The following is a 13764-nucleotide window of genomic DNA, read 5'->3' as shown; positions in this document are numbered from 1 at the left end:
CCGAGCATGATGAGAAAGTTCTCGCAAAAACTCCGACCTGCATTTCAGCGACCTCAGCCCTACAGAGCGTGCGATGCTTTTGAGGGAGCACGGTTCAGTTTGGCGCCGGCGGGTCGTTTCCCCCTTCCGCCATGAGCAGCCGTTGCAAATTAATTATCATAACCCTAGGGTGGAGAGCCGCAAGGGGCCAGGACAAGGTCAGCGCATCGCGCTCATCAGAGGCTGTCCGGGGCTTTGGGGTCAGCGGATTGTGATTCTTTAACGCCGAGGTTGCACAGTGCAGAAGGCGGCGTCGAGGCCTCTTTGCCACAAAAACGGATGGGTACTCAAGGGCACTCGCATTTAAAGTAGGCGGCTTGAAAGTAAAGCCGACGCTTTAACGGCTTCCGCGCGTTTCCGGAGGTACACGGTCCACTGGATCGGGCTCTCTCGCCCACTTGCATGTACCTTCAGATGTGTACTGTGAATGGATTAAATTAGTCGAGAGTTCGAAAAGAACAGCACCGCCCAACTACCGGAGCTATTGAATGATGTCACAACGCGCACCTCGCCGCGGAACCGAATCGGTCTGGCCTGGCCGGCACAGCTGGCGCACTCGTCGCGAAATAGAGACATACTCCAAGTCTCCGTCAGTGCGGTCAGAGTGCGCCTAAGCCGCCGAAGTTAGCGCAGTTGGAGTATAGAGGGTCTCGCTTTGGCCGACGCGACACTGATGTGCAGCGCGCGCACGCATTACACCAGGCGATAAACGTGCATTAAAGGGACACTGTTGAGAAACTGGGGCTGCCTTGCATCGATAGAATACAAGCTTCTGATCACAAAAACGCCACTCTTACTGCAAACAAAGCTCTTGTAAGATAGAAAATAGCAAGGACCAAAATACAGGCATCACCGCCACAGGGCAATCTCGCAAGTACAAGCGTGATGACGTCATAGGACAAGAGACGCCACCTTGGAGGAATGTTCCTTTTTACATGGAAGCTGCGAATCTCTGAGGCTGGCAAAAGAAGGTTGCGCGGTTCAATATTGAAGGTAGTTTTGTTTTCAAACCGATAGCGCACATTTATCACACCAGGAAGACATACAAATAACAACGTGAATTTTGGAAGCAAAGAAAACCGATGCTTGGCGGCGCCACAGGCAGCCAGGAGAGTTTCAATTTGTAATGGCGCTTCGCGTCTATGAGCTTTGCGGCCGCCGTGGTTTTGTTTTGGATGCGCCTCAATTTACAAGTTCCGAACAGCAGAGGAATTCCAAGTGCCGCTACAAGTTCTAGTTAACCTTTGAAGGAGCCTGTTAAGGCTGGTCAAATGATCGCCACGGTCGATGAAAAACTATGATGGCACGATGGTCGGTGATCGTACAAGGCAGTTCGCAGTATAAAGAGCTCTTGTGTCTTCGCACGCTCGCCCGGCGAACATTCTCGGCTGTGCCAGTCAACTTCAAACTACTTAACGGAAATCGTTTATGAGGGACGGGAGACAAGGTACAAGGCAGTCAAAAAAAATTGTTGATGGCCTAGCTGTTTTAGGCAAGGATATGCGTAGCGAAAGCGCGGAGACTTCTGTATCGCAAGAGTGCATTCACTAGATGCGCCATTATAATAATAATAATAATATTAATAATAATAATAATAATATTAATTAGAATTGGTTTTTGGGGAAAGGAAATTGCGCAGTATCTGTCTCATATATCGTTGGACACATGAACCGCGCCGTAAGGAAAGGGTCAAGGGAGGGAGTGAAAGAAGAAGGGAAGAATGAGGTGCCGTAGTGGAGGGCTCCGGAATAAGTTCGACCACCTGGGGATCTTTAACGTGCACTGACATCGCACAACTCACGGGCGCCTTAGCGTTTTTCCTCCATAAAAACGCAGCCGCCGCGGTCGGGTTCGAACCCGGGAACTCCGGATCAGTAGTCGAGCGCCCTAACCACTGAGCCACCGCGGCGGGTGCGCCTTTATTCATAGCTAAATCTTGAGCCCTCGTGGCGGAGTGGTAGAGTCTCCGCCTCTAACTACAAAGACTCTGGTTCGGTTCCGATCCTCGGCGCAAGTTTTATTTTAATTCAGTGAGTGGGCGGGGGGTTTCAGTGGCTCCCATAGATGCCGCCACTGAATACGTTGGTTAGCGGTTAAGCGTAGGCTCTGTTAAGGCGCGTTTACACTCCGGAGTAATGCGCGCGCGCGCTTCATGGCGACGTCACGTCGGCCAAGCCGAGACCCTCTATGCTCACAACTGTGCTTGACCGCCGACGCGTTCGGCGGTTTCGGCGCACTCTGACCGCACTGGCGGAGGTTTTAAGCATATCTCTATTTCGCGAAGGGTGCGCCAGCCGCCGCCGGCCCGGCCAGACCGATTCAGCTCCGCGGCGACGTACGTGTTGTGACGTCATTCAATAGCTTCGGCAGTTGGACGGAGCTGTCGTTTTCGAGCTCTCGGCTAATTTAATTCATTCACAGTACACATCTGAAGGTACATGCAAGTGGGCGAGAGAGGCCGATCCAGTGGACCCGTTGGATCTAGCGGAAGCCGTTGAAGCGTCGTGCGCTGGCTTTAGTTCCAAGCCGCCAACTTTAAACGCGACCGCCCTTGAGCACCCATCCGTTTTTGTGGCAAAAAATATTATAAATAACCGGGCCCTTGCAACCGTGGGAGACCTCGATGCCGCCTGCTGCACCGTGAAACCCCGCCGTTCAAGGAATCGCAATCTGTTCGCCCCAAAGCTCCGGCCAGCCTCTAATGGGCGCAACTTACCGACCCTGTCCTGGCCCCTTGCGACTCCCCGCACTGGGGTTATGATATTTAATTTGCAACGGCTGCTCACGGTGGAAATAGAAAACGTAGCAAACAACGCGTTGAGCAGTATAAAAGTATGAACAGATGTTCATTCTTTACGAACAAATTCAAGAAACGAAAGCAGCCCTTTAATCACCAAAAAGAACAACGTTAAGCAGCCTATGCACAAATGTCACGGTACTGATGTTTTAGAATTCGTAGACTCGCGGAAAATTCTTTTGATTTTTAAGAGCGTGAACTCTTACTCAACACGTTTCGTGATTCCCTGTGGTCTGCTACCACCCTTGATCACAGCGCCATCTGTGGCAGCAACTACTCAACACGTTTCGAGCTTTCGTGAGGTCTCCTACCACAATAATATCAAAGCGCCGTCTGCGGCTGCAACTAGAAAACAGCGCATCCCGCAATGAGGCTTGTAGCGCCATCTACATTAGTATTGTAGAAACAACCGCCTGCCGCGTGCTAATGATGACGTCATGATCCAGTATGGTGGATAAAGGTGGAACTGTGTGAGTATGGCATCATGGGACGAAATGGCGGTAAAATTCGGGTTGCTCGCATCCAAGATGACGGCCATTAAAATTGGTTGCATCCTCTCATCCCTTCCACTCCTCATCAAAAGATATCCTAAAGCAAAGAGAAGTTTATTACTCTCAAACATACCAAACAGCACTTTGAACCAGAACAAAATTCCAAGAGTGCACTTGGACGCAATTCTGCACTGACAGCCCAGCTTGACTCTCCAATGAAAAAGATCATGAAAAGGGGGACAGCCCGCACAACTTCAAATTCAGGGGCACACGCACAAAAAAAATTACATTGGAGCCACATGTGCAACAGAGATCATATGAAAACAAAGAGGGGGGGGGGGGGGCAGGCTTGTAGAATAATGTCCCTATTTCTAGCCTGCTGTTGGTGATTACAAAGAATCGTGTGTGCCAGCGCCGCACAAACAGCGGCTCGCCACCTGTTGCCAACTGGCCAGACAAGTATCCCCAGATGCTGAGGCGCAGGTTCTGCAGCGCTGAGTGCATAGGCCGAGCGGGCGTTCGACGTGCCTCCGCGAGGCAACACCAACGCCACAAAACAACCATAGTGGCGGCCACCCCTAAACTAGCAAAGGCGCCTCGTTGACGCCTGGCCCCTTGACCCACACGAATATGAAACATGCGCTGCACGAGGCGCCACATCGATCTTGAGACAACACACTCATAAAACTTATGTTGCGGTGTTTCCTGCTCGCCAGCCGCAGTTGGCGCACTGCTCGTTACGAACGATGCCCCACCTGGCCAGGCGCTGGCGCGTGGAAGGGCTCCCAAGCGCCTGTGCCACTCAAAATCCTTCACCTCGTCTGGCAGCCTAGCAGCCGCCCAGGATCGCCACTTAGATACCGAGGTCTTTCTCCGATAGTCCTGAGCGAGGCAGCTGCAAAAGACCACCTCGCTCAAATGAGAGGCAGGCGCTCCAAAGATGTTGATATGTGGCGCGCCGGCCTCCAAGGCAGACTTTAAGACCGCCACTGCACTGTAATAGGGAGACGGCCTCTCAGCTTGCGGACCCGAGTACCGGAGGGTCGAAAAGAGGCGCCGCACGGAACCCATGCAATAAAGCATGAGCCCGCGGCCTGGGTACCATCCTGATTTCAAAAGACTGGGCATAAGTCTAGCTCCCAGGACCCGAGCAACTATGAAGACGGATGGGAGCCCCGGTCTCCCCTACTGGCAGGCAGTTAGAGTAAGTGGCGAGCGACAAGTGCGGGGCCACCGTCACACACAAAAGTGCCAATAAAGGACGCGAGCCGTCCCGCTGTACGGCGTGGCATGGTTGCGACGCGTGCAACGTAAAAGTGGAATGCGCCAACTCGCGTCTTGACAGTCGTCACCTTCGATTGCAACTTTAGGTTGTGGGGCGCTGCTTCCGCGAGAACCGGCGTCGCACGCGACAGCACCTCCTCCCAGGCGGAGGGCGAGACTCTACTCGGCTCGAACAAGACCCCCAGAACTCACACGGCGTCCACAAAGGGCACCGCCGCGGGCAGGGGACCCCGAAAGGAGCCAAAGGCGAGAGCACTGCTCTTGGTCGGGTTAAGCTCGGCACCTAGCTGAGAGGGAAGCGTATTGCTCAAAAATCCGCAGGAAAGCCAGGAAGCTGTCAGCGTCCCTGGCAAAGACGGAAATGTCGTCCGCGAAGCCGGAGAAAACAACAGACTCCTGACCAACCATCTGTAAGCCGCGAATGCGCCTGTCCAACACGTAAGAGCGGGTCAAGTGAGAGCACAAAGAGGGGGCCGGGCACCTCTGCCGCACTCCCCGCATCACCGCGAACTCGCCGGCAATAAAGCCGTTCATAAAAATCTGCCTTTTAAGTCCGCTGTATTGCAGCTCGAACGACTTGGACGAAATCCGCCGGCCGGCCAAAGCAGCGCAGCACCGCAAAATGTAGGCGTGCTCCACGCTGTCAAACGCTTTGGCCTGATCGAGCGACACAGACTCCGCTGACCCGTTTCGCGCCAGTGTAAGCAAATACATCCCGCGTTAACGTAATAGAGGAGAAGGCAGATACCCCCGGAACGACACACGATTGGAAGGGGCTGACTAGATTGCCCAAAAAGACCCGCAACCGTCTAACTAGTAGCGTGTCAACCAACTTGTAGTCGCTGTTGAGGAGAGTAATGGGCCTCCAGGACCCGGGTTGCGATTGTGGTATTGCCTTACTTTAACAGCAATACCATCCGACTCACACTGAAAGAGTCTGGCTTCTGCCGCGACAACAAAAGGCCTTTCACCAGTCGGAGCAGCAAGCTCCCGAGGATGTCGAGAAAGGCAGAGTAAAATTCTGCCACAAAGCCGTCCGGTCCTTGAGTGCTGGACTGATTCATCGCCAGCGAGGCTTTGAGAACTTCCTCTAACGTTGCCGGGGAGCAAAGTGCGCCGCAGGCCTCGCCTGAAAGCTGGGGAAGCGAACTACAGAAAGCCGCGACCGCTCCTTTAAAGTCCTGAGCTGACAGATCGCGCGTCGAAAAGAGCGCCGCAAAGTGCGACGCGAAAACACGCTTAATCTCGGAAGACACCGATGAAGTGGGTGGTGGTGGTTGTTGCTATGAGGGGGGGGAGGGAGAGCCGACGAAGTCCCGCCGTCCTAGAGAGACACCTCCTCGATACGCGGCGGTCGCGCGTTCCTTTTTCTAAGGGAGCGTGCGTAACCTAGGCCGGCGATGTCATCTAGCGGCAGCTGACAGCCGCCCGCCAAACGCGACGCTTGCGCGCTCTGCTCCAAGACGTGGTGACAGCGCACGCGCAAAGCGTCGTGATATTCGAGCATGGTAAAAGTCAGTTTTCAGCCCGCTTTGACGATTCGCATACGGCGCTTGATATCGTTGAGCGCGCCGGTCAGACGGACACAGCGGGCTTTCCCCGCACGTATCAGCACATCCCTCCACGAAACTTTCAAAGCGTCCCACACTTCGGCCGCCGCGGTGGCTCAGTGGTTATGGCGCTCGGCTGCTGGCCCGAAAGACGCTGGTTCGATCCCGGCCGCGGCAGTTGAATGTCGATGGAGACGAAAATGTAGAGGCCTGTGTACTGTGCGATTTCAGGGCACGTTAAAGAACCTCAGGTGGTCGAAATTCCCAGAGCCCTTCACTACGGTGTCTCTCAAAGCCTGAGTCGCTTTGGGACGTTAAACCCCCATAAACCAAACCCAAATTCGGGAGTAATGTCTGCAAGCGCGTCAACTGAACCCACCAACTCGGCACGAATATGCGCTAGGCACTTGGCATCGTGTAAAACGAAAACATCTATGCGCCACGTGAGGGGGCCGGAGGTGCGACCGGGTGTAGCCCGCACAGAGACGCAGACCGGGAAGTGGGCGCTTAGTTTACGCGTTCCCGGCGGGAATGGCACTACCGCGCACTCTAACAAACTCGGCACCAGAGTGGAGGGAAGGTAGACGCGATCTCTCCTACTCGCGCTCTGGGCCTGGACACGCGTGGCGGAAAAACATCGCCATACAGAGCGACCCATGCGTCCTGGAGACTGAGTTGTAGAACGAGTTTGTCCAGCTCTTTCGCGTAGTAGTTAGAGGCACCGTGGCGTGGCCCCATGATATCACGCAACGAGTCGAGGACACAGTTGAAATCTCCGAGCAAGATATGAGGCACATCATCGAGAATGTACGACGCGATCGACCGGAAGAAATTGTTTGTCATGCTACGCGTTACTGGCGTGTAAACGTTAACAAAACGAACTGCTGTGATTACGCGACCATCAATGCCAATAGTGCAATATACATTAGACCTGTACGTCGGCGAGAGGAAGATCACGCCCACGACACAATGCGAGTCCGTTAACGAATAGAAGTCATCGACATTAAAGCGGAAACAGAAATTCAAAACGTCGGCAGGAGTACGAAAGTTGCATTCCTGTAGAAACAAAACATCTACCCGATGCGGCCGCGCAAATTGCAGCCCCTCCCGCTGCTTGTCGGGATGGCAAAAGCCTTGAGCGTTAAAGCAGAACGAAACGATGACTTCATAAAGACAAAATAGAAAATCCGGACAACAAAACAAAACTGCGGAACTTAAAAACAAAGGAAAACACGACGGACTCGCGAAAAAGTTCGTCGGGCGAAGTCTGCGTCACAAAACACCAGCGTAGGGACAGCGCTCGGGGAGGCGGCGTAACTCGGCGCTGGGGCTCCGGCTGTCGGCTCTTCAGCGGCAGCAGGCTGGCGACGGTGTGTGATGGCTGCGGGCTGCACAAAGATCCGCGCGGCACACGCGGCTTCCCAATCACAAACACAGTCACACGCGCTCAAGCACACGCGCTCCACAGCGCAAGCACAGTTTACCGTTCGCCAAACGCGCTCACGAAACAAGAGCGCCGATAAGATAGCGGCGCTGTGCGAGCGCCGAAAAGGCGGCGCCCGAGCCGCCGCCGAGCAGGAGAGGAGGAGTACCGTTAAGGCACCAAGTGCAGGGTGAGGGCGCCATGGCGGAAACTGAATGTTTCCGGTGACGTCCATCAGGGCGTAATCCTCGTCGACCGTTCGCGCTTTCTTCGGCGCCGGGGTGACGGACGAAGTCGCGCTGCCGTCGGACGACGACCAGAGCTGGCGCTTGGGATCCTCCAGCTCCAGAACCTTTCGAACGCCCGCAGCTTTTGCGGCGCACGGGAGCTGCGGGGGCAGGGTACCGGGATGTGCGGGGCGCGCGGCCCGCTCGCGCTACCGCTGCCATTAACATGTGTGTGCAGAGCATCGCTGGGAGAGATCGAGGCGGGCGACTTGGTGCGCGTCTTCGTGCCTTGGAGTTACGCCGCCGTCGGCACGTCGAAGAGGGAGGCCTCCAAGCTCGGAGGTCCCCCTAACGACGGCTCGCTCAGCGATCCGTCAGAGTCGGCCGAAGCCGACTTATCGGCGTCGGAGGCGCCCTGCGACTTCTCCGCCGCGGACTGGGATGACGAGGAACTTGTCAGCTCCTTCCCCGCCTGGTCGTCAGCAGGGCTGGCCACGGCATCGTTCTGCTGGACAGCAGGCTTGGTCAGGCTCACCGCTGGAGACGGCATCAGCCGCCTGAGTGGACTCCGCAAATCCGGGTTGATCGGCAGGCTCCTGTGGCGCCGCCGCCGCCGCGGAGGAACGCGGCCGGACCCAGTCGGGCGTGGGATGGGCCCCACCGCACCGCTTGCACACGGGCCTGCAATCTGCTCCCACTTTCCCGTTAGCGCCGTACCGGCCGCAGCACAGCAACTTGCAGGCAGCCCCGAAGTGGCCCTCTCCCCCGCAGCTTGAACGGACGCGCCTCATGCCGCGGTACTCGGTCATGGCTTGAGTTCCGGCCACCGACAGGAAGTTGGGTGGAGACCATCATCTCCAACTTGAGGCGCGTCCCGTTTCCGATGCTGTTGTTGCTCAGAAAGGCCGTCCCGGTTACCGCCCGGACTTTCCGTACAGCGTGAATGCCACGTGAATGCAGGAATACAGCGTGGGGCCCTATTCTCGACACGCAAGGCCGCCGTTGGGCACCATATTGTCTCTATGATTGGCTCAGAGGGTGATCACATGCAAGTCACGAGTTTCAAATTTCTGGCGCGAAACCGTGAAGCTTCGAATTCGCTTTCTGCTGTGACGTAAAAAAGACGTGTCCTTGAAGTCTGATTTTTAGCACAGTTATACTTGGTACCGGGTTGTCAAACTTAAGTGTCTGTGGAGGGGAAACGAAGCTACAGCTGTCATGGAAGAAAGCACCTGGCTCGTCTTGGCAATTTTGAGAAAAAAAGTTCGTACCGTGAAGGGTTGCTTCCTAGAATGTGATTGGCTGGAGGAATGTCACGTGAATCATGTGATACGCAAGCGTAATTCAGTGAAGACAAAATGACGTTTAGTGACGCAAAGGAAATGCTGCCATTGCTGAAAAATACCGCGTTTGGCCGCCGTAAATTGGCACGGCAGCGAGATGGTTGGATTACGGTAATAAGAAATTGGCGGATATAACGCTGATTTATACGCGTGACTCCGTAGTTTGGTACAAATTTATTTGAAGTGTTGAATAATGACAAGGTAAATCTTGTTTTGAATGTAGAAAACTTAGAAACGGCTTTTTAATTGCACTTATATAGTAACTATTCGTTCGAAGGACCGATACAAAGAAGGGTAAAAAGTTATAGCCTCAGGAGGTCTCTACGTACTTTTCTGCTTCAAACACATTGCAGACGTTACTACTGCATCATCAGTGCACCGTCCCTTCCACGAAAACGAAGACGCGGAGGCAACGTGCGACGGTATGTGTCATTGTATTTGAGGCAACAACAACACCGTTCGGACTAGCTAGAAGTTCGCTAGAAGTTCGGACGAATGGCTTTTTTTCCGGTATTACCCGTCGTATTGTACTGGCTGGGAGTGCTGTCGGACCGGCATTATTGTGAGCATCGAGACGCTTTCGAGATGCCCGACGACTTGTTCAGGCAGCATTTTCTCCTGACAAAGGACTTGGTGAGGTGGCTATGTGACGAGTTGAGGGAAGGTCTGGAGAGGCAGCGCGTAAACACTGCAACTGTGCTCACCGTGAAGCAGCAGGTGCTGTGTGCGCCCCAGTTTTATGCCACGGGCAGTTTTCAGGGTATGATCGCAAGCGACGAACACTTCGCAGTTAGTCCAGTGTGAGTCGCTGCATCCACGCAGTCACTGACGCGAATTTGAACTGCCTGGGGCACGAGTGAATCTCGTTCCCATGCTCTCCGGCTGAACTGGCGACCGCGCGCGAAGACTTCGAGCTGCTGGACAGTAGATTCCCGGGATGTGTGGACGCCATCGATGGGACTCTTGCCTGCATAGCCGCACCATCTGACGAGGTCAACAGACCGGCGTACTTCTGCCGCAAGGGTACTATGCCTTGAACGTCATGGTGGTAAGAACGACAACATCAGCTTTGTAACGGTGCTCTTCGGTGCATGATTTTTGGTCTCCTGTAACCAGAAACATGCCGTCGTCGGCGCTCGTTTGCGGCGTGCTTACCTGTACGTTTTATTAGACTAAAGGGAGAACGGTCTGCTGAAGAAAACGGGTCAACATTTGTGCCTGTAAATGAAAGCGGAAAAAATGGCACAATCGAGCCTTCGGTAAAAGAAACACAATGCATGGAGCCTCCAAACTGCCTGGACTACAGCCTTTGTGATTTTCTTTATTTTGCTGCGTCTGAGTTTGTATATTCTGGCAACATGACACTGAAAGATAGAAACAAAAGAGGTAGTAGACTGGCACTTGCACACATAGCTCACTGCATGCCCATGTATTTGTTCCTGTTAGCCCTGCAACTGCGCATTACTGACAGAACAGTGTTCACTGCTGCAGTAATGGGAGTTGCACAAACAAGGTGCTCTTGGACAAGAATTACACAGTATGAGCTTGATTGCACAGTTCATGTCATGTGCAATGTTATCTTCATTGTTTTATAACAGTTTGTCGTGGGTGATGCGGGTGTTCCCACTTCACTGCGAGATTAGATTCCGAGTGCTCAGTCCAGTGAGTGTTAGAGCCTCTTTTTTCTCATATGTTTCAAGCCTCACAATCAATCGTTTTATGATTTTAGTATGTTGTCTTCTGTTGTGCAACATACTGTATCAGTGTGCCGTTGATAATGCAATGGAGGAAAGTCAGTGTTTTGCTGCATGTCTTTGCTAGCAATACTATGGAAAAAGGTAAAAATAAAACAACTGATAACAACAACACAGACGGCGGTTGAAGGTGTTTAATTGCAACACAAAATATACACCTACGGCACATCATAAATGTCACAGTACGAAGATTGGCTCACACTTGTAAATTGGGCGGGTAAAATTATTATTATTTGTTCATGATTCTTCACAAGGGTGTGAAGCCCATCTTCGCATCAAGGCACTTGACGCTACATTCCCGGGGTCGGTGCAAGATTCCTTCGTGTGGCGGGCATCACCGGTGCATCATGCATTGTGCAATCTCAATTTTCTCCAAGCTGGGGAATGTCTACTAAGTATGTGAATTCTTGCACAAGGGCGAAAAAGTTGCACGTAGCTAGTTAAACAAATGTACAGCGAATACATTGTTCAGGCAATTTGCTTTCAAATTAATGCAAATCCAGGATTTTCACATGTCAGCAGCGGTCTCAACGAAGGTATTGCATTAGTGAAACTACTATCGCTAAGGAAATCGGACTTCAGGAAGAGTTGAGTCTTTCTTGAAGGTATTTATGACATAGCATAGATACCTAACATAAAAAACATAACATAATAACATAAATACCACAGGATGCAGATTTTATTCCTGCACATCAAGTGAGTAGAAAATAAGATATTTGTCCATGTTCCTTCACTGGTGAGGAATGCAATATGCACTAGTATCACAACTATGTCACCACATAAATATCACAACATGCAGATTTGCTTTTACTTTAAAACCGAGAAGGTGGAAAAATGAGGGATATTTCTTTACGCTGTAGCTCAGAAGATGTGAGGTCAGATATAGCTGAGGCTCTCCTTCAAAGCTAATATGTCAACAGGTACATGTCACCACTTGCATACAGCAAACTTACAGGCTGGCAAATTGCCTGTATCATAGCTGATAACATTGATAGCAATAATTATTGTATCATAAATAGAGGCCCTTTTAATGAGGGCAGAAAAGTAATAAATGATGAAATAAATATTGGACTGAAAAAATCATGCACCCAAATTGCAGATGGTGCATTATTAGCGCAATCATTTTGAAAAATGTCTGTCTTCATTGGCCTGCAGGTGATGGCACCTACCCGCTGCAGCCATGGTTGGTCATGCCTACTCCAGGATGTCACGCTCCTGGCAGTGCTGCTGCCAGGTTCAACATTGCACATTCATCACTGAGGCCTGTTGTCGAGAGCACGATTGGTGTCCTGAAGAGCCGGTTCAGGTGTCTACAACGGTACCGCGCACTGCACTACGAACCGGAGGCCGCAGCGAAGATTGCTACAGCTTGCGCAGTGTTACACAATGTGTGCATATATTCACGACTGCCTCAACTTGACCCCCCTGACAACGATGACTCTGATGATGACACAGACCTCTGTGATGACAACGGTGCCTTTCCTGCTCTATACCAGGCAGGTAGACATAAGCGTGACCAGCTGCTGAAGACATTTGTGCGCCAACCTCGCCTGTAGACACGTTGCGTGCCCAGCCAGCAGCTGCCTCGGCAGCACCAGCCCCTTCGCCTGCTCCCGCCACCTCGCCTGTACCAGCCACCCTGCAAGCAAGGGCTGGCATTATTGCATACTTTGTTTCATACGGCAACAAGTATGTTGCACTGCTTATTTTTAAGTTTTTGTTTAAAGTGAAAACTCAGATCCAGCTATTTATTTAGTATATTCGTGCCGCAGCATATGCTCTGTTTCAACATACTTCGTTGTGTCTGTGAGCACAGAACGCTTTCTTCGCAGTATTTCGTCCCTGAGGCAGGAAGCCTCTGCTTACTTCTCACTGTATTGTCTTTATCAAGAGGATGTGCCCCGCAAGGAAATCAGCTTCAGTGGTGTTGCAAAAATGCAGTCTACGGTGTGCTGCTTCAAGCTGTGTGCTTCATGTCTGAAGTTAAGTGCGGTGGTGAAGTGTTGTGAAAAGCTGCTACTGTGCACATTGTTCTTTACAGTGGCATGTGCAGCATTTGGTAAACTCCTGTCATAGTCGACATTGTGGCGATTGTCGTCGTCACCCTTGCATTTGCCAGCATTCCAGTGTTAAATGAAGGGGGCGTCGTCCGCCATTGGAGCCAACTGTGGCCATGTGTGCGACCTTGGATCACGCATATCCTACACTCTGTAAAATGTGGGCTGTATGTTAATGCTATCTTCAGGACTTGTTTGTATGCTGTGCCGTGTAGTGTCAGTACGTATGCAGCATCCCACGAGAACAGTCTGTGGATTCACCATCCATCTGCAAAAGAACATAACTTTTTGCCTGTCCTGAGTTCCCCCAGTATGGAGCTTGTGTCGTGTGTGTTGTGTTTTGCTACTGTTCATTGGCAACCACTTGAGCATTATGTTACCTCTCTGGCCATCAGCATCGCTGCAGGTCACAAGACGCGCACAGTACACAAGATGCAAGGTGCCAAAGGTATCTCCCTGAGAGTGAAATTTCATCCTGTAGAGAAGTGTTTGCGCAAGACAGGAAAGGAAATGTTCGCTGTGCTTTTATCTAGTCAAGAACTTGCTTTAATATTGATCTGTAGCATTTCTTGCAGCCTTCATTCATTCAATCATTGACCTATCCATGCATATAGCTACTTACTTCATATAGCTACAGCCACATTGCCCCAGGGTTTGCCATCCAGGCTTACTTTTAATAGTTATGTTTGAGGTGAAATTATTGTAGACAGTGACAAAACGTGCACTGCAGCTCTGGTTGCGTTATAGCTTATTTCGGTTGTGCATATGTGCGTCTTAGATTGGACATGTATATTCTAAC

The sequence above is a fragment of the Amblyomma americanum genome, chromosome 1 (genome assembly GCF_052857255.1).
Source record: "Amblyomma americanum isolate KBUSLIRL-KWMA chromosome 1, ASM5285725v1, whole genome shotgun sequence".
In the NCBI taxonomy this organism is placed as follows: domain Eukaryota; kingdom Metazoa; phylum Arthropoda; class Arachnida; order Ixodida; family Ixodidae; genus Amblyomma; species Amblyomma americanum.
This window is presented reverse-complemented; position numbering follows the sequence as displayed.